Source organism: Brienomyrus brachyistius, unplaced genomic scaffold, assembly GCF_023856365.1.
Source record: "Brienomyrus brachyistius isolate T26 unplaced genomic scaffold, BBRACH_0.4 scaffold54, whole genome shotgun sequence".
NCBI classification, from domain to species: domain Eukaryota; kingdom Metazoa; phylum Chordata; class Actinopteri; order Osteoglossiformes; family Mormyridae; genus Brienomyrus; species Brienomyrus brachyistius.
In genome coordinates, this window is record NW_026042329.1 from 740057 (window position 1) to 758835 (window position 18779).

The 18779-nt window shown below is 43.4% G+C and overlaps 2 long non-coding RNA genes across 3 annotated transcripts; one reads left to right on the plus strand and one right to left on the minus strand.

The window, feature by feature from the left end:
* The first annotated feature begins 246 nt into the window (after window positions 1–246).
* LOC125724105 (uncharacterized) lies at window positions 247–2311 on the plus strand. Its single transcript, XR_007387154.1, has 3 exons — window positions 247–303; window positions 1200–1344; window positions 2256–2311. It is a non-coding gene; the product is annotated as an uncharacterized LOC125724105 (long non-coding RNA).
* A 13797-nt stretch (window positions 2312–16108) lies between these two features.
* Window positions 16109–17520, minus strand: LOC125724099 (uncharacterized). Of its 2 annotated transcripts, XR_007387146.1 has the most exons (3): window positions 17401–17520; window positions 17184–17280; window positions 16109–17050 (listed from the first exon to the last, which is right to left on the minus strand). It is a non-coding gene; the product is annotated as an uncharacterized LOC125724099 (long non-coding RNA). The 2 variants fall into 2 exon arrangements; XR_007387145.1 differs by having other exon boundaries at window positions 16109–17280.
* Between the last annotated feature and the right edge of the window lie 1259 nt (window positions 17521–18779).

Sequence of the window (18779 nt, forward strand, 5' to 3'; positions counted from 1 at the left end):
CGGCATTTATAGTAAGTAGTGCTACTAAAAACTCACTTATACTAGTAAGCAATACTGATAGGCCTATGCCATAAACAACAGCAGATAAATTCTCTGACATTCTACTGACAACGTTGCACATAGTTATATCCGGTTTAATTATTTTATATATGAAGAGTATTTATTCAGCATTATCGGGTCAAGCAAAGAATATTGCGGGTAATATTTAAAAGTAATCGCGCTTTTGAGTCGTTAATTTAAAGACATGTACACTAATGACCACTAGATGGCAGTAAGAATCCGCATTTTTGGCATACAGTCCAGGTACATTTGATATTATATTAATAATTACGATTATTTATATTGCCGATTATAGTAAATTAAAATGTATTTTATATGTTGATAAATTTCTATAAGTTTCCCTTCCAGATAACGGTCAGAACAAATACGAGGTTAGGCGCGTTTGACTAAAGTAGTTAATGGCTCTGAGGAAATTCATGATTCAGGTGAAATTAAAAATTAAAATTCCATATATATGCATATATAGTTGCAGTATGACCGAAGACGAGGGAGGGAATGAATGGGAATGCTATTGCTAAACAGACGAATCAATTGTTCACCTTCTTTTGAAGTGAAGTATATATTTTTGCATAAGTGTAGCGAATGGAAGTAGATGAAGTCTTAGAAAACGGACGTTTTATTTTAAAACGGTTTTAAAATAATTGATGCATTTAAGATCTATCGCTATAGCGTTTTCCGAGGACTTGCCTTTGAACCCATCAATACCTTCACAGTATTGCAGATTGAGATGAAATGAACTGTCATTATAAAATTTTATTGGAGGGCAGTTTTTCGTTCGTATTTATCAAACGCAGGATTAACAAATCACACTTGACTATATAACGCTAAATTCATTCCATTTTTTGAAGGTGCAGAAGGTAGTGTATGATGAATAAGATAATTAATTAGCAGTTCAAAATCTTCTATAAATACTGGCCTTGAGTCTTTAACATTCATCACAGTCTGTGATATAAGTTCAACCGCATACACATCAAATTATATTTAAACCGGCTAGGAAGGGCTTGGAATTAATCTTGTGTTTTGTCGGCTATTTGCAACGTCTATGGCGTAATGGTTAGTACCATAGACTTTGAACTCGGCGATCAGAGTTGTTGGAATCTCGGTGGGACTTCATACATTTAAGGTTGTGCTTTGCTTAGGTCTGCGCATGGAAGGTTACTCATCGAAATACCATGGCTGGCAGAGTGACTACATCATTGCTGGGTCCTTGAACATGGTGCATAACCCTGAAGGCTGCTGTACAGATAGCTGTCGCTGCTCTGTTCCCAGGTCCTGTCCTCTCCGGTGGGTGTGTCATACCAGAGCAAGCCCTAAATCAGGGCTGCCCAACCCTGTTCCCGGAGGTCGAGCACCCTGCCGAGCTTAGGTGTGTAATGAGATAATCAGAGCCTTCAGTAGCATGTCATTATTAGAGCCAGCTATGTTGAAGCTAAGCTGACTAATACTGAGATATATCTGAAGGGCCTGATTATCTGTATCAGGTGTGTTAAATTAGTGCTGCACCTAAGCCATGCAGGGTGGGAGATCTCCAGCAGCAGGGTTGGACAGCCCTGCCCTAAATAACCCCACGTAGTTGTCTTGCACAATAGCCCAGGTGTAATAGAGATCTATTTGCAGAAAGAGCTGAATCAGTAGAAGTTAATTTGCCTTGAGTTGAAATTAAATGTTATATAGATCCTTTTGTCGCTATGTAATATCCTACAGAAGCTACTGCAACAACCCCAACCATTTACATGCAATTTTATTTGCCATATTGACAGGCAGTTGTAAATATTTATGACCTGAACTCTTACTGATCTGGTACATATCACTCAGAGAAAATGGTCTTAAGGGGGGGTGGCATGATGGCGCAGTGGTTAGCACTGTTGTAGCACTAAAGGTTATCCAAATACACACTTGGCCTTATGCGGGATTGTTAGTGGGCAATGGGGGGGGGATGACAAGTGCGGAATGACTGACAGGTTCCAGGAGTTGAACGGCCCTGGGAACAAAGGTCACTCTCCTCTTCTGCGACCCTGCAGCCGGGACAGTGAAGCTGTCGTCCTGAGGGGAGCCACTCAGACTCTGGGAACAGAGCATGGGAGGGGATGCAGAATCCTACATGCTGTTGTCACAGTTTGCTGCTCACTCAGGGATGAAAATGCTCTGACCGGGAGTCCGGTGATCATAGAGCAGACTTTCACTGTGTTGGGCAGGTGGGTCCTGTGCTGCAGGCTGGTGGAGTGATACCAGCAGGTGATGGAAAAGCAAGGTAAGATTGGCCACCTCAGGTTAAACGATTTACTTTATTTGTATAGGCTTATATAACTTTGTAGTGATTTTCCCTGTGGCATTCACTAATGCGTGCAATTTTATTTTAATTTAGTTTGTATCTCTGCAGGTAAATTAATTACTCTCCAGGATCTGGAGAGCTTAAACACTCTTACATGCCTGTGATTCTTTATTACCTGATTAATAACTATTGTTTATGAAATCGACCTTTAAAAATGCCACCGATGACTTATCTGTCATGAGTGAGGTGATGTACATTAACTTGGATGACTTTTTCACTTCAGGAAAGAATTTGAATAACTCTGTTTTAATTTTCCAATCCCATAACATTTACAAGTGACACACCGTGTGTTAGAAGGTGATAGCAGCTTCGTTTTCATAAGGATCTCAGAAACTTACACTGAAAGGTCAGCATCACAAAGAGAAAAGGCTGCCTTTTCAGTTTTAATTGGATAGTGTCAACTTCTCCAGTTTCACAGCCCAAGAAAGGTTGTGGAGTCACATGTAAGAGAAAAGCGTGACTGTCTAAAGTGTCATGGAAACAACTAAGTGAAAATATAGTTATAATTTATATAAAAGCTTTGCAAAGGAAGACTAATCTGCACCCAATCTTTGTAATCAGTGGTCTCCTTTTGTTTTTTTTTTTCTCGTTCTTTTGTGCCACACTTCAGGTGGAAATTTCCTCTACAAAATTTACCCTTGGGATCAGATCAAATCAACCAATTAATCAACCAATCAATCAATAATTATTTAATAAGAAGTGAAGCAATAAATATATAATAGGAAGTCTAATCAATCAATCAATCAATCAATCAATATATTAATAAGGAAACATAATAGGTGGTCCAATCTGCCAATCAACCGATCAATTAGCCAATCAATCAAGCAAAACAACTATTCAATAAATAGGTGGCCCTGCTATCTATCTATCTATCTATCTATCTATCTATCTATCTATCTATCTATCTATCTATCTATCTATCTATCTATCTATCTATGTGTGTGGTTCTGGAGGTTGGAACAATCTTCCTAGCTATCTAACAAGCTATTCTTGTTAACATCAGCATGTTAGGAAAATGTCATGACCTGCTCGTCCGGTCCTCTTGTGTACCACACACCCTCATTAACCTGACGTGCAATCCCGATTGTTATCAGCTGTTACTTGTTTTTCCCATTAAGTCCTGTGTATTTCAGTTCGTGTTCGAGTACGTTTCCCCAGTCCTGTCACTGAAGTCTACACCGTGTTGTGCCTTGTCTGCCTGAAATAAACCCTGTCTTTTGGATTTCTGTCTGCTTGACCCTGATTCTCCACTCGGTGCTTGGTGGCCCTGCACGTGGTGTGACAGAATGACAGGACTCACAAAAAAGGTACCCCCCTGACTAAGGATCGCTATCTATCATTACCTCGGTCTAGTAGAAGCGGTACTATACTGGCTCACACAGTCTGAAGTCCGGGAGGACCCTCGAGGGGATGTCCCTAGACACTGACGCGCATCTTGTGGAAGAGGTGCGCAAGAAGCTCCAGCAATTGTTCAGGAGGGTGACCGAGGTTAGGACCCAGCTTATACCGCTTAACAGCGAGCTGTGCCCGTATTCACCGTCAGTCCTCTCTGAAGAACCCCTACCCCCGCCAATAACAGCTCGCCGGCAAAAGAAGAAGAAGAAAAATCAGAGGCCAGAAGACAGACCGACAATTTTCTTAGGGACCATCTCCGTCTTCGCTTCTTCACCCGCCGTACATCGAGAGGAGCCCTTCCAAATGTTAAATCCGGTGGTGTTCGCTCTGGATGACACCATTACTTCGCCCATGGGGGTGCATGACAACGACACCGCCGTTTCACAGCTGCCGCCTGCTGTTTTACTGCCTGGATCGGCAGCTTGCCCCTTTTCAGGGACTGGCCAGGTCCGTTTGGGATGCCATACCGCGGGTCCCCAAGACTCCAAAGCAGGTGATGCCCACAGCAGGGGTGCAGTCCCCTGCTTTGCCGGTCCCTGCCCCACCTGTTCCTGGATGGCTCTCTGAGGTCCTTAAAGGGGCAACGCCTGCTCCTAAGGCGCCAACCCTGGCAGCGCCTGAGGTTCCCGCTGCACCCACTGAGGTTCCTGTACCGGCGGTCCCTGCTCCACTGCCGCCCCAGGTTTCTGCGCTTCCGCCGCCGCCCCAGGTTCCTGTACCTCCGCTGCCGCCCAAGGTTCCGGCTGTGCCTTCAGAGGTTCCTGCGCCGCTTGTTCCATCTGCGCCCCCGGAGGTTCCTGTTCCAGCGGACGATGCTCCACTCCCCCACGATTCCTGACCTGCCCGTACTTGATGTGCCTGACCTGTCTGTACCTGATGTCCCAGCTCCGCCCACAGCAGCTCCTGCTCTGCTCCTCCCTGCCCTGCCCACAGAGACTCCAGATCCAGTCCCCCTGGTTCCTATCCCTTCGGCTTCAGTCCCCCCGGTTCCTGACTGAGATTCCGCCACACCAGCCCCCGTGACACCAGTCCCTGTAACTGAGGAGGTCAATTGCCAGACCATCACTCAAATGGGACCCCTTGTGGATTTCCCTGATGGCCGCAGTGGACCCCTCCAGGGAAGTAACTCCTCCGCCACCAAAACAGGACAGATCCTGGCCAGTTCTCCACCTCTCAGTCTCCTGGAAAGGGAGGGGACACCTGCGCTGGGGTCGAGTCCCGCCCATGCTGCCCCCTGGCTTGCCCTCGGTCTCCTTGGCGGTGGCTCGAGGGGCACCTATGGGTCCTCCGGCTCTTGCTCAGCAGATGCTTGTGGTCCCCCAGGCTTCTGCTCGGCGGTCGCCTGCGTGTCCCCCTCCGGTGCCTCGTCGGCCATCTTTGACCCCCGCCCCCAGCATCATCATCGGTTGCCTGTGGGTTCCTTTGCTTTGGCTCCTCAGTCGGCTGCGGGTCCCCCCACTCCGACTTGTCAGTTGGCTACACCTTTGCCAGCTGTGGCTACGCCATCACCTGCCGTGGCTTTGCCTGCCTCTTCACCTGCGCTGAGGTCCCCTCCGACTTCCTCCTCGCCTCCCATGGTACCCGCTCCAACTTCCACCTCGCCTCCTCCTTCTGTCCCTCCGCCTGCCTCCTCACCCCCTTCGAGGTCCCCTCCTACTCCTGCTTCGCATTCGCTGAGGGTCCCTCCGGCTCCGGCCTCACAGTCACCTGCAGCCCCTGCGACTGCTGCCTCTTTCCCCGCTTGGGTTCCTTCGGGCTCCCCAATCCTTTCCTTTCCGGCCTCCTGTGTCTGCTTCTCGTCCCTCTGTGTCTCCATTGTCCACTCCTGGTCCCTCTGTTCCTCCTGTTGGTGTTCCCACTGTGTCTCCTTTTTTGGTGCCCCTCTGCCTGTCTGCATTCCCTGTGGTATGTCAGTGGTTATCCTGTTTCTTGTCCCTGTGCCTGTTCTGTGTGTCCATCCTGTTTCTGGTACCCTGTTAATGGTCTTGTTTTATTTTCCAGGTTTCTGTCATTGAGGTCTACATGTTGTGCCTTGTCTGCCTGCAATGAACCCTGTGTTTTGGATTTCCGTCTGTCTGACCCTGATTCCCCACTCACCCTGCACGCGGCGTGACAGAAAAGGAGCTTCTGCTAAACTGAATGTATGTAATTACTGAGAGGTTTACAGGGTAGGTCTGGAGGGCAAGCCTACACTGGTTTTCTTCTGGTGGCATCCCATACATGGCATGAGCCCCCAGCCCCCCCCCCCATCTGAAAGAAGCTCCAAGACTCATTTTGGTCAAGTTTCTTGTGCACCATGGAGTCACACTTCTCCACCCATTAGCACATTCGGTTCAACCCAAGGGCTTTTAGTAGATACAAACAAACAGATTACTGGCAAACACAAAGACCAGGAAAGGGGACACTGGCGATACCTGCTGGTCAGGCAGAAAAATGAGAGGGCAAGGACTGATCTATCTATCTATCTATCTATCTATCTATCTATCTATCTATCTATCTATCTATCTATCTATCTATCTATCTATCTATCTATCTATCTATCTATCTATCTATCTATCTATCTATCTATCTATCTATCTATCTATCTATCTATCTATCTATCTATCTATCTATCTGTGTGGGTCGCTTTTAAGTTTTTTAATCTCCTACACTATCCTGCCCTTTGGTTATTAGAGATTTTATTTGACATAAAACCAAATTTACATAGATAATTCTGCAAAACAGGATAAAGTAAAAAACTTCTGTATACTAAGTTCTTTAATAATGCAAATAATAAAAACCCAGTAGCTTTATGTCTGTATCTTGGATGCTCCCAACATCTAAAAGAAAAAATCAATCTGTTGTTCGTTCCTGTTCTATCAGTTTCAGTAGCCTGGCTGAAACCGCTTGAGTGGCTCTGGGCATATGAGGAATGTCAGCAATGAAATAGTGGAAAGCCATCTTCTCATGCCGGCCACTCTCAGTGACCTATGAGGCTGAGAAATTATTTAAACGGCTCATTAATGCAATGTTCACCAGAGCCTAACTGCTGTCTTTGTAATTTGGCAGTAGGGTTGATCTGTGGTATTCTAGGATGGAGATGGTCTATCAGAGACTGCAGGAAAAAATCGCATTGGACCGTAATGTTTGGGGAATTAAGGAACGTCTCTGTATCTACAGTTCAGAGCTGCAGAGAATCTAAGGTAAATAAACAGAAATTACAGGCAAAGCATCACAAAGTAATGAAATTTTAAATGTAAAAAAATGGCAAAATTTACATATAAAAAAAGTATTCTTTCCCATATGACAAGGTTCATATGTCCATAGTTTTAAAGCAAGTCTTGTATTTTGAATAATATGTTCACCCACACCACAATAAGAGGACCGTAACTGAAAGTGACCTAGCTAATTCCCATCAACAGGCTCAACACCCAAGACCTCAAAGGACATGGAAAACAAACAATGGTTTGAAAGTGACTTCACTCCACATTTGGTACATTAGTCTATTTAATCAGCGCATCAAACAAGTATAAGCGTACATCAAATCACAATGTATCTTTGGGAAAATGAAAAATCTAGTCCTTTTTTGGCCTTTTGTAATGTTATCAAGAAGTGATATCGTTTCATCAGTTCAGGTGTGTTGAATGCCATGAAACAGTTTAATAAATTGACTTTTTTAAATTGGATTTTTAATGGAATGTAACTCTCCTGATTTCCAGGCGAATGTGGGGTCGTTATTTTTTTTTTATTTCTGAGAAGAAACCCATGGCTTTGATGACCGGAATAGAAAATAAAGATGATTAGAGCTAATTATGACAATTACAATAATTTCGGTAGATAATGATCAGTACCTAAGGGAAGAATGCATTTGGATTAATTAAAATTGAACCATTTTGGGTGGCTGATGTACTGGTCTAACTCTTTTTAACATTTCAATATCTATCTATCTATCTATCTATCTATCTATCTATCTATCTATCTATCTATCTATCTATCTATCTATCTATCTATCTATCTATCTATCTATCTATCTATCTATCTATATCTATCTATCTATCTATCTATCTATCTATCTATCTATCTATCTATCATTTACTGTATCTGTCTGCATTTTAATTATCCACTCATCCATAATTCAAATGTTTATCCTGCCCAGGGTCATGGGGGGGGGATTCAGGGCGGAGGTATTATTTTCCTTATTATTATCATAATTATTATTATTTTGTTTAGTCTGTGGGTGATAAGGGGCTCCGTGGGTATGATTGTGGACCGTAATTCTGTGTGTGTGGACTTTGCGTCTTGGTTTGTGTACTTATTTACATATTTTCCTTTCTCCCTGTGTTCTATTCTATGACCTTTATTATCGTGGACCGTAATTCTGTGTGTGGACTCTTCTCCCCAGGTTGTATGGCCGCCTCCTGGCTACTACCCTTCCCTCTGCAGTAGTCATTAGGTTTTGCCAAACTGCCCGTAGATCATGTGTAGGCTGTGGTGGCCTGACATCCCACCCAAGGTGACCCTTACCTTGAGTCCTCTGCAAAATCTGCTGGATGATTTTGCTGGGTTACTTTCAGACCAGCGACCCAGTCCTGACCAGGGAGTGGGGATACATTTTGGACCCAGCACTTGAGTAAATGTAGCCCTGTTGTTGTGGGAACTATGGGCGTCGCTGGACCCCTTTTACTGGGCTCAGTTTTTCTGTCCTGTGCCCCAGTAAAATCTCAGGTTTAGCTTAAGGTTGCACGTTCAGGTAATGATGAGTGGGGGGGGGACATGCTTTATGTCCAGCAACGCCCCGGGTGGATACCCATGTCATTCAGATACCCATGTCAGTCAGATACCCATGTCATTCAGATACCCATGTCATTCAGATACCCATGTCATTCAGATACCCATGTCAGTCAGATACCCATGTCATTCAGATACCCATGTCATTCAGATACCCATGTCAGTCAGATACCCATGTCATTCAGATACCCATGTCATTCAGATACCCATGTCATTCAGATACCCATGTCAGTCAGATACCCATGTCATTCAGATACCCATGTCATTCAGATACCCATGTCATTCAGATACCCATGTCATTCAGATACCCATGTCATTCAGATACCCATGTCAGTCAGATACCCATGTCATTCAGATACCCATGTCATTCAGATACCCATGTCAGTCAGATACCCATGTCATTCAGATACCCATGTCATTCAGATACCCATGTCATTCAGATACCCATGTCATTCAGATACCCATGTCATTCAGATACCCATGTCATTCAGATACCCATGTCATTCAAAGTCTTCGTCCAAACCACTGGAGAAGAGGAACACAAACATGGTCTATGTGACACAGACGTAACTATTAACTGACAGTGTGATGGTAATATTCGTAATAAAATATTGTGAAAAAACGCTAACAGTCAGCAGGCTAGTTAAGGGTTAAAGGTTTAAGTAAAGGATAATGTCAGTTGGTGATCTGGCATTATATCTGGGAATAAACCTCGACAGACCGACACTAAAGTGCAGCCAAGTTTGCCGCTTCATTAGATATTCATGATCTGAAAATAATTTTTTTCAAGCGCAATAAACATTTGCAATAACATTTAACTGTTCGGTATTTGTCAGGTGTATATTTTCAAGATATATTTTTTATATTGTAGTGTTTTTATGTATTTAATAATTGACATGAATAAATAACCCAGTACCAATGGTAAATTTAACGCAGCGTTGGGTTGATGTAACATCCTAGTTAAATGTAATGTTCCAGTTATCCAGTGAGGTCGTTGATATTTAGGATTATTGTAACATTTTAGGTTTCGTTGTTACTTGGGGACCAGAACTTCAATGGTAAGATAATGTTCAGTCAAACTGAATAAATTGCATTTTACTTAAGTTAATTTCATCTATATATATTCTTCCGATTCTCACATCTGATGACAGATGGCTTGTAAATCTCGAAAAAAAATTATGGACATTTGTTTTAATTTCAGAGATCAGCTGTGCTATTTTACAAAGTTACACACTATATGAACATTATTGGCTCCCGGTCTTTGAACAGGAATTATCTTGGGTGTGATAATTCCAACCGTATTGTTCTATATACCTACATTCATCTTTGCCCCGCTGTACTATTTTATTACTTTTTCATTGTGGATTGGTTTGCCAATGCCTCCAATGAAAATAAAAAAAAATTATGATAATTTGTCATTTGCCCTGCGATGGACCGGCATCCCCTCCAGGGTGTCCCCCTGCCTCGTGCCCTGCGATGGACCGGCATCCCGTCCAGGGTGTCCCCCTGCCTCGTGCCCTGCGATGGACCGGCATCCCCTCCAGGGTGTCCCCCTGCCTCGTGCCCTGCGATGGACCGGCATCCCCTCCAGGGTGTCCCCCTGCCTCGTGCCCTGCGATGGACCGGCATCCCGTCCAGGGTGTCCCCCTGCCTCGTGCCCTGCGATGGACCGGCATCCCCTCCAGGGTGTCCCCCTGCCTCGTGCCCTGTGATGGACCGGCATCCCCTCCAGGGTGTCCCCCTGCCTGGTGCCCTGCGATGGACCGGCATCCCCTCCAGGGTGTCCCCTGCCTCGTGCCCTGTGATGGACCGGCATCCCCTCCAGGGTGTCCCCCTGCCTCGTGCCCTGTGATGGACCGGCATCCCCTCCAGGGTGTCCCCCTGCCTCGTGCCCTGTGATGGACCGGCATCCCCTCCAGGGTGTCCCCCTGCCTCGTGCCCTATGATGGACCGGCATCCCCTCCAGGGTGTCCCCCTGCTTTGTTCTCTTTGTTTCCTAGGATAAGCTGCTCATCCCCTTGTACTACATGAATGGTTATAGAAGACAGATGTATTTTTAAAACAGCGTGTGAATTTCATGCATTAGAAGTGAAACCTAGACTGAAAATCATCCCATTTTAGTGCATCAATCCACGTTAAGTACCTGTCTGTAGAAGCATAACAGCATTTCTCAGGCATATTCCAGAGCAGGGAGTGGCTTTAATGTCCTGTAAGCCCAGAGAGAGATTCCTACACCGCTCAGCCCTACTCAAACTCCATAAAACATCCTGCAAATTGGTTTGGATAAAATTGCTGACCAAGTACACAATTAATAATATTAATTATAATAATAATCAAGTATGAAGTACAGACACAGCAGATTCAGGATTATGAGAGCAGTATGGTTTTGAAGCAATTATATACTGTCCCATTAAACACTGGGGAAATGAATTTATCTGTGACCGCCCATGCATATCTGCGACATGAATCTGGCTTAAATGTTTATCAGCACTGATTTAACAACTTTCTGCGCAAATGCTAAAATGCCTGAGATCAGCCTTTCGGCGAAGAAAAAGTAAAGTGTGCAATACTCAGATCTAAGTGAAAAGAAAACAAAGGCTGGTATCCTACGCTTAAGGTCGGTAAAGTTTCTCTTCTAGTAAATCAGCCTCATAATGCCTTTTCTGTTGGAAAAAAAATACATAGGCCTAAGTTTATATACTTCATTTAATACTCCCACAGTGAATACCGCTTCTACTAACAGTGACAGTGTCACTTCTGAACAGTTTTCTGTTCTGGTCCTTCAGAGGGCTGTGGTGGGATTGTACAACAATAACTGGAAAGGCAGGAAACTCCTAAAGTTGAGTGACATGACGCTCGGGGAATTTCCCGTATGGCGCAGATCCCCTGCTTAGCTGAGAGTGCGCTGGGGCTGCAGTTCTGCATGGGTCACTGCGCACGCTGAAATGCAGATTTCGCATCCTAGACTGCATACCCCACGCTCAGCCGAGAGTAAATAAGCAAGAGCTATTTTTGTTTGACTTCCCCTGACAAGAATTAAGCTCAGCAGAAGCTATGAAATGCCGTATGAGATCAGCAACCTTTTTGAGCGACTTTTCCTGACAACAATTAAGCTCAGCAAAAGGTAGAAAATTCCATAAGAGAAATTAGCAGCCTCAAGTAGGGAATTCAGTGGTAGGGCAGGACTTCTGCCGCATTCCTGCACTATGGTTTGTCACACTACCCTCCTACTCCATTGAGCAAATGTTCATTCCCTAGTATTTATTACTACTAATTACCTTTACATTTACATACTTCCCATACTTTATATTTTATAATACTCATGCATGAAACATTTACACTTTTTGCCCTTCCTTGGACTGCCTTCCACAATTTACACAAACTTACATTTCATCGTACACCTGCTTTGGCACTGTATAATAATAATAATAATAATAATAATAATAATAATAATAAAGATTAATTGAATGTACTGTGAGAGTAAGAGTTCTCCCAGGACTGATCCTTGAGGAACACCTTTGGGGAAGGGAGGGGCTGGGGTGTATGTATACATAACAATGTAGAACAAGCGGGAGTCCTAAGTGAAAAAGAGAGGATTCTGATGTGTTAAAAGCAGCACAGAAGGCTCCACAGCTTCACTGTAACAGCCCACCCTTCTGAAGTAAGGTCTGCAGACATTATGCACTTTATTTAGATAGATTTTGTAATATTTATATAATTATGCATCATCGGTGGTCAAGTCATTTTGAATGGTTGGTCTCCCTCACTAATGCTGATAAAAAATCACCCTAAATAAACCTGACCCGACATTGTGGGAGTATTAGTAAATTGTAACAGGATTCGCATTAAGGCAGTTACACTTGATATGGCAGCACACACATGTATAAGAGATAGAAATGCATATAAAAAATGACTGGAGTAAATGGACTGCATTTATATAGCATTTGTCTACTGCTACGAGTACTCAAAGTGCTTTACATTTTATGCCTCACATTCACCCATCCACACACATCCATTCATACTCCGGTGACAGAGGCTGCCATGCAAGGCACCAACCTGCTCACCGGGAGCAATTTGGGGTTCAGTGTCTTGCTCAAGGACACGTTGATGGGGCCAGGAGAAACCAGAGCTTGAACTGACAACCCTCAGGTTACCAAACGACAACAGTACTTCCTGCACCACCATCTTCCACCTGGAGTGAAGTGTGTTTAATAGACTATTATTTTTCCCAGGGCTAAAACTAAATGGAGATTTTCAAAAACTGATATTTGTCATGACATTTGGAGAGCAGAGTTTCAGCGTATTGCTGAGAAGACCGACAGCCCGCTGTCAGAGACCTCGCACCGTTATTCATAAAAAGACTCAGAGCTATGTGAGAAAACTCCAGCAAAATAGCAGCTCATTCAAAGGCAATAGAATTCATACCCATTCTTCCAGAAACTTCCCTTTATCAAAAGATGGAACTACTGTAAACCTTAGCTGGCTTTTATGAACCCTGTATCTTTCAAATTTCTCTCTTTTATAACCTGCTAATGAGGGTGAAGCAAGGGGACTGTAAGCATTTACCATGTTAAAATTATGAATTACATTATGTATTATGTTAACCCATCAGATACCAAATAATAGGACATCATCATTATTTTTACTATTTTGGGTCATTAACACTAAAAACTATTTAGAACTATTTTAAGAAACCTTCAATTTCGCGATTATATAATAATGCTAGCTAAAGAAACTGAGTATCACTGTTAACACACTAACTTCCTACACCAGGGTAGGGAAAACTACGGCTTGTAGGCCGGGTTATACCTGCCAATCACCTTTAACTGGCCCTTTATGCAAAAAATGTATCAAGCTATATTCATTTATTGTTTTTACTTACTGTATTATGTGATATAGTGAGAGTGTGTAAGAATATCCTATTTTAGGTGAGTATTTCCTAATCAAATTTGTGAGATTTTGTGATATATAGCTCTGGAAAAAAATCAGAGATTATGCTATATTTTTAAATATTTCTGACTTTTCAAATCCTGGTTTAATCCTGGTTCTGGTGGCAGAAGGCCACACTGCATGACAGGCTGCTTCCAGGCTTAAAGGTTCTAAGACAGCAGTATACAAGAATAAGGTGAAGCAGGAGACACTGGCAATAACGAAAAACCAGCCAGGTAGAGGACAGAAGCAAATTTCTAATGGCAGAGATGATCGTCAACTTAACTCACAGTGACTCATATATCGGAGGATGACCTCAAGTGACCTTCAAAAAGAATGGGAAACATTAAGTGGTATGAAGTGCACTGCTAAGAAAATTTGTATCAAGCTCCTAATGGCAGAACTGAAGTCCCATGGAAGGAAGAAGCCCTTCATCAATGAGAAGCAGGGAAAAGCCAGGCTAGAGTTTGCAAAAAAAAAAATGTATGTTTTATGTAGGTGTTACATCATGGAATGGAAGGAGGTGAGGGACGTATCGGGCAGGACACAGGAACAGGGAGAACAATCAAGCGCAAGTGGGGAGTGATATTAATGACAGGTAAACTGTCACAATAGATATACTGGAAATAATTTAAATTATGTTTAGAAATAATCATTTAAATGTTCATTTAAATTCTAATTTAAATAAACTTTTAAATTACATTTATTGAATATCGTCACGAAACACCCTCCATATGTAATTATCCTTGGTTTTCTAAACACAAGCTCCTAGCTAGCTGCTTATCAGAACAGCTGCTTCAGTAAACCTTAAATAAGGAATGCGTATATTTAATATTTAGTGTAGTGACTGTTTGTGGCCAACAGGGGGCCCACACAAATGCATGGTTCCTGTATCCTAGGAATCACATGGTAAGAGATGGTTTGGATGTGATGTGATTACAGGATGCATCCATTATGAACAAATTAATGACATCATTTTTCATAACAGCACATCATTTGCAAGGTGGGAGGAAACCAAAGTTCCCAGGGGGTGGGATTCGAACCCACAACCCATAACTTTCATGACTGCAAAGCTGTCCAGTTGTCAGAGAGCCTTTTTCATTGGACACTTAAGCAGAAATTTTCCTGAGTGCTTATGCTAATGAAAGGTCAAGGAACAGCGAAGATTAGCTCTAAACGATGCCATTTAAGCTCTATATCGGCTCCATTAGTGTGGAAACACGGCCCCGCCTGGCCACTCTCCTGCCCGTTGAGTCATTAATTAAGGCTGCCTGTTCGTGGATATACGAAAAAAAACACAGCCTAGTAGCAGCTAGTGAAGGTAGCCTTCCTGCCAGGGGCAAATTAACGTGTCTAAGAGCCACGTCGGGGTTGGCTGGGTGCCTGACAAATACACGAAGCTTCTCTGGGTGGCTGTCGGACTCTCTCCTGAATTGGCCTGTCTTCATTAATGCTTAGTCGCGCCCGGGGAGGCCAGAGAGGTGGGGGCACGACTGCTGGAGCCTGAGTGCCACCAAACTGGAAACAGGACCCCCGTTCCATAATAACCCCCCAACCATGTGTGTATCTTTATTAGTTTCTTTGCCTTATCTACATATGCTTGGTCAGATGACATCGCAGGGCCTTCAGATCCCGAAGGAGGCAGTATGCAGAGCGAGTGATAGACGGAATACGGTGGAGAGAGGAGAAGGAGAGAGCGCACATTTGCATTTAGATGAGCCCTCCGGTCTCTGGAAACAAAAACGGCGCAAACGAAAGACTCCAGCAACACCGTTGAAAGTGTCTTGTATTTTTTTTTGAGGATGAGACGATGAAGGAATGTAGTTGTTGCCGGTATAAGGCTGATAACAGGTGTGAATATCCTAGCATCCTTCACTTTATTCTCTCTCTGTCAAACTGATAGCGAGTGACCCAAACGGCAAATTGAACCTGATTTTATTTGTATTATTATTTTGTGGTTATTATTTATAATGTTCTTTGGTGATTAAGTTATGGTTATTTTATAGCATATTTACAAATGCTGTTTTTTATATGGAGGCTCAGTAGCGGGGGGGGGGTGGATGGTATTGTGTCCTTAAACATCCAGGATTGTGGGTTATATGGCCCCCCTCCCCCAGTGAACTATTTTTTTTGCGAAAAGGCTCAAACAGTTAAGACCCCCCTCCTCACTGGGTTAGGTGGCTTGATGTCTCTGAACCCCCCTTAATGTGTGATGGGTGTGTGGTGTGTACCCTGTGATTGGCTGGCATGGATGTACCACCCCCCACCCATGCCCTCTGTGCCCTGGGATAGGCTCAGTGCTCACTCTGACCCTATACTAGATAAGCAGTTTTCTGACGGATGGATGTGGGGATGGATATATTTTTCATAGAATCACCATCTCTCATCAGGTTGTCCATTACAACTTGTTCATAATTAAAAATTGATTTTTCAAGTAGGAAAATTGGAAAGGGGGCTGTTGTGCATGATGTACACTGTAAACCATACCGAAATGATCACACGCCTGTTTTTTTATAAGCATTTTTTGTCCTTGACAATTTTATTCATGTTATCTCAGAGTCATCAGGGTCAGTGGGATTCCACTTCAGAGTTGACACTGAAGTCTTCTGTCCTGTCGATAGGCAGTTTTACTGGGGGTGCAATTCCTCCCGCTACTGGTCAGATGAAAAATGTTATTTAAATATAGTTAAAAAAAAATTTGTTTTGGCACATGTCTTTGGACACCCTAACCTCAGGTGACATCGGTAAGAAACATATTTTAGCCTGCATCACATCCCGGCAGACAGGCATTTCCTGAGCAAAGTCCATCGATCTCAGGGGAGTACTCTGACGGAGAGAGACTCACAGAAGCAGCAGTTACTGGAGAGGCTGGTGGTGAAGCGGGGCAGGTTTCAGATTTGGAATGGGACACTTATAGCTTGAGCATATTCACATGGTACACATGAGAGTTTCTTCTCCTGTCAGGGGTCTTCACAGAATAAGCTGTTTCACTCAGCTTTGAATCAATGACATAAGGACCTTAGCCTGTAGAGCTGAACCAGGTAACAGCAGTAAAACAACAGAAGTTGAAATTAATTTTGTACTGACTTCTGTTCAGAGCCAGACTTCATGTGAGATGGGGAGGAAGCTAGAGAGCTAGAGAGCTCTTACTGTAGTTAACTCACAAACAGTATGCAAGCCTAAACGAAAGCTGCTAACAGAGTCTAAAATATTTGTTGAGGAGACCTGGGACTGATCTGAGGACTGAACCTGTTCCTGCAGCACTCTGAAAGGACCACGGGCAGAATGTCCAAATACTAGTTTGGCAGGACTACGGAAATGCAAGAGACTCTCGAAGGGTGTAACGGATGGCGAGTAGGAGAAGGGGGATCCCCTCATCTCAATCCCTGCCCTGGGCTAAACAATATGTTCTAAGCATGGTTTTCAATGTCGGGTGAAATCTCTCCAAAGCTCCTTGCGATTCTGAATGGCATGCAGTGGAAACGTGATGTTGGATACTCAGCTTCCTAATAGCTTCAGGGTACCTGCATGCTGCAACACCAAAGTCAGGAGGTACTGAAAACCAGACTTTGTTTTGGGCAGTGGACCAACATAATGAATTAGAATTCTCTCAATAGGCTCACCCATAACATAAACAATCACGAGACTCCGATGAGAAAACAGAGGACTTAGCAGTTCTGGACGGGAGCCCTTTACTTACGACGTTCATCGATATCATGGCGGGGAGTAGAAAAGATCCTTTTGTGGGCGAGCAGAACCTCATTTGCTAAAACGGCAGCACCAGAGAGTGAAGGGACCTTTTGTTCATTAAAATAAACTACGATTTAGTCCGGCAGGCAATTCTTACATTTCTCTAACAAACTCAGTTCCTTTAGGTGTTCAAAAGTTGTGACTTTCGTTGATGTACCACCACTTACCAAAGAGAGCAGTCTTCTCTCGAGCGAACTCAACAAAGGTTTGGCTGGCAGTTTTGACGTTTCCGGAACTTTTGCCGGTAGGCTTCAGGAGCAAGTTCATAAGCGCGCGTAGCCGGTAAGTGACGTGGACTATGTGTTCGGCTATGTCACACTGGTAAACGGTTTAGATGGTTACCATGGCAGCGTTGCGTTTTCCTGCGCTGTCTGCTCCCGGATGGGTACGCCCTGTCGTCACGTAACATACTTTGTTACCGGTGCCCCTCCCCCCCGGCTGTTCATTAGGAAGGATGACATTTTAACATATCCTATGATCCTATGGTACGTGCACTACCATCACCAGCTAATCAGGATACGGTTTTACACGGTTTGTTCATAATTTGAGCATCCTCTGCTTCTGCATAAATAACATTATTCTGTTTTAATTACAGGGATTTTGACGTGAAGACTGGCACCTGCTGCTTTGTTTCCGTGCGTTATCCTCCTCCGTGATTGCTGCCAATTTTCTTTTTTTGGTTGTTTGCTTAACGTTTATGTTTCATGATACACACACACACACACACACACACACGTGCACACACACATGTCGGGTAAACATATCTTTATGGGGACCGCTCATTTATTTCTATGGGGAAAATGCTAACGCTAACTATGACAACCTTAACCCCCACCCTGCCCCAACCATAACCATAAGTAACCAAGCAAAATACAAGAGTTTTTGCATTTTTAGTTTTTTCATTGCAGTCACAGATTTTTATTTTGCATTTTTAATTGAGTTTTCCCTTATGGGGACCAGAAACTGTAAATTGTAAATATTGCACAGATTTAACTCAGTAGGGTATTGCACAGGTTTGTGATAGAGAGCATACCCTCCCGGTGTTCATTTATTAATGCAACAGTCCTAGGATATGTGCTGTGTTTTACATAGTTCATTGTTGTTGCCAAGTTTGGACCCTCTTTGGGCTAAGTTTCTCACTGTTCACATTAATTAAAATTTACCTCTTGCGCAAGGGATGTCTTCAGCATAATGTTATTTTTGAGAAAGTATTAGTTTTAAAATCTACATTAGAAAAGTGCTTAGCTTCTTACAAAAATTTTATTGCCTCAGTGCCATCTGAAATGGCAATTACTTCGAAAACGTATATAAGCCTAAGGAACTATGAGACAAGCAGTGTTTGAATGTTCAATTGTTGATTCCCATTTAATCACCTCAGTTACTAATAGAACAAAACAAATAGGCGGTTATATTTTTGATAAACAGTCGTGTCAAATCAGAACCACAATGGAGACTTCAAACTTGACTCGGACTCTAATTTTGTGACTCGTGAACATCTCTGGCTCAAGGGCAAAAATCCAGTCAGAAGCTGCACCGGCAGAACAAT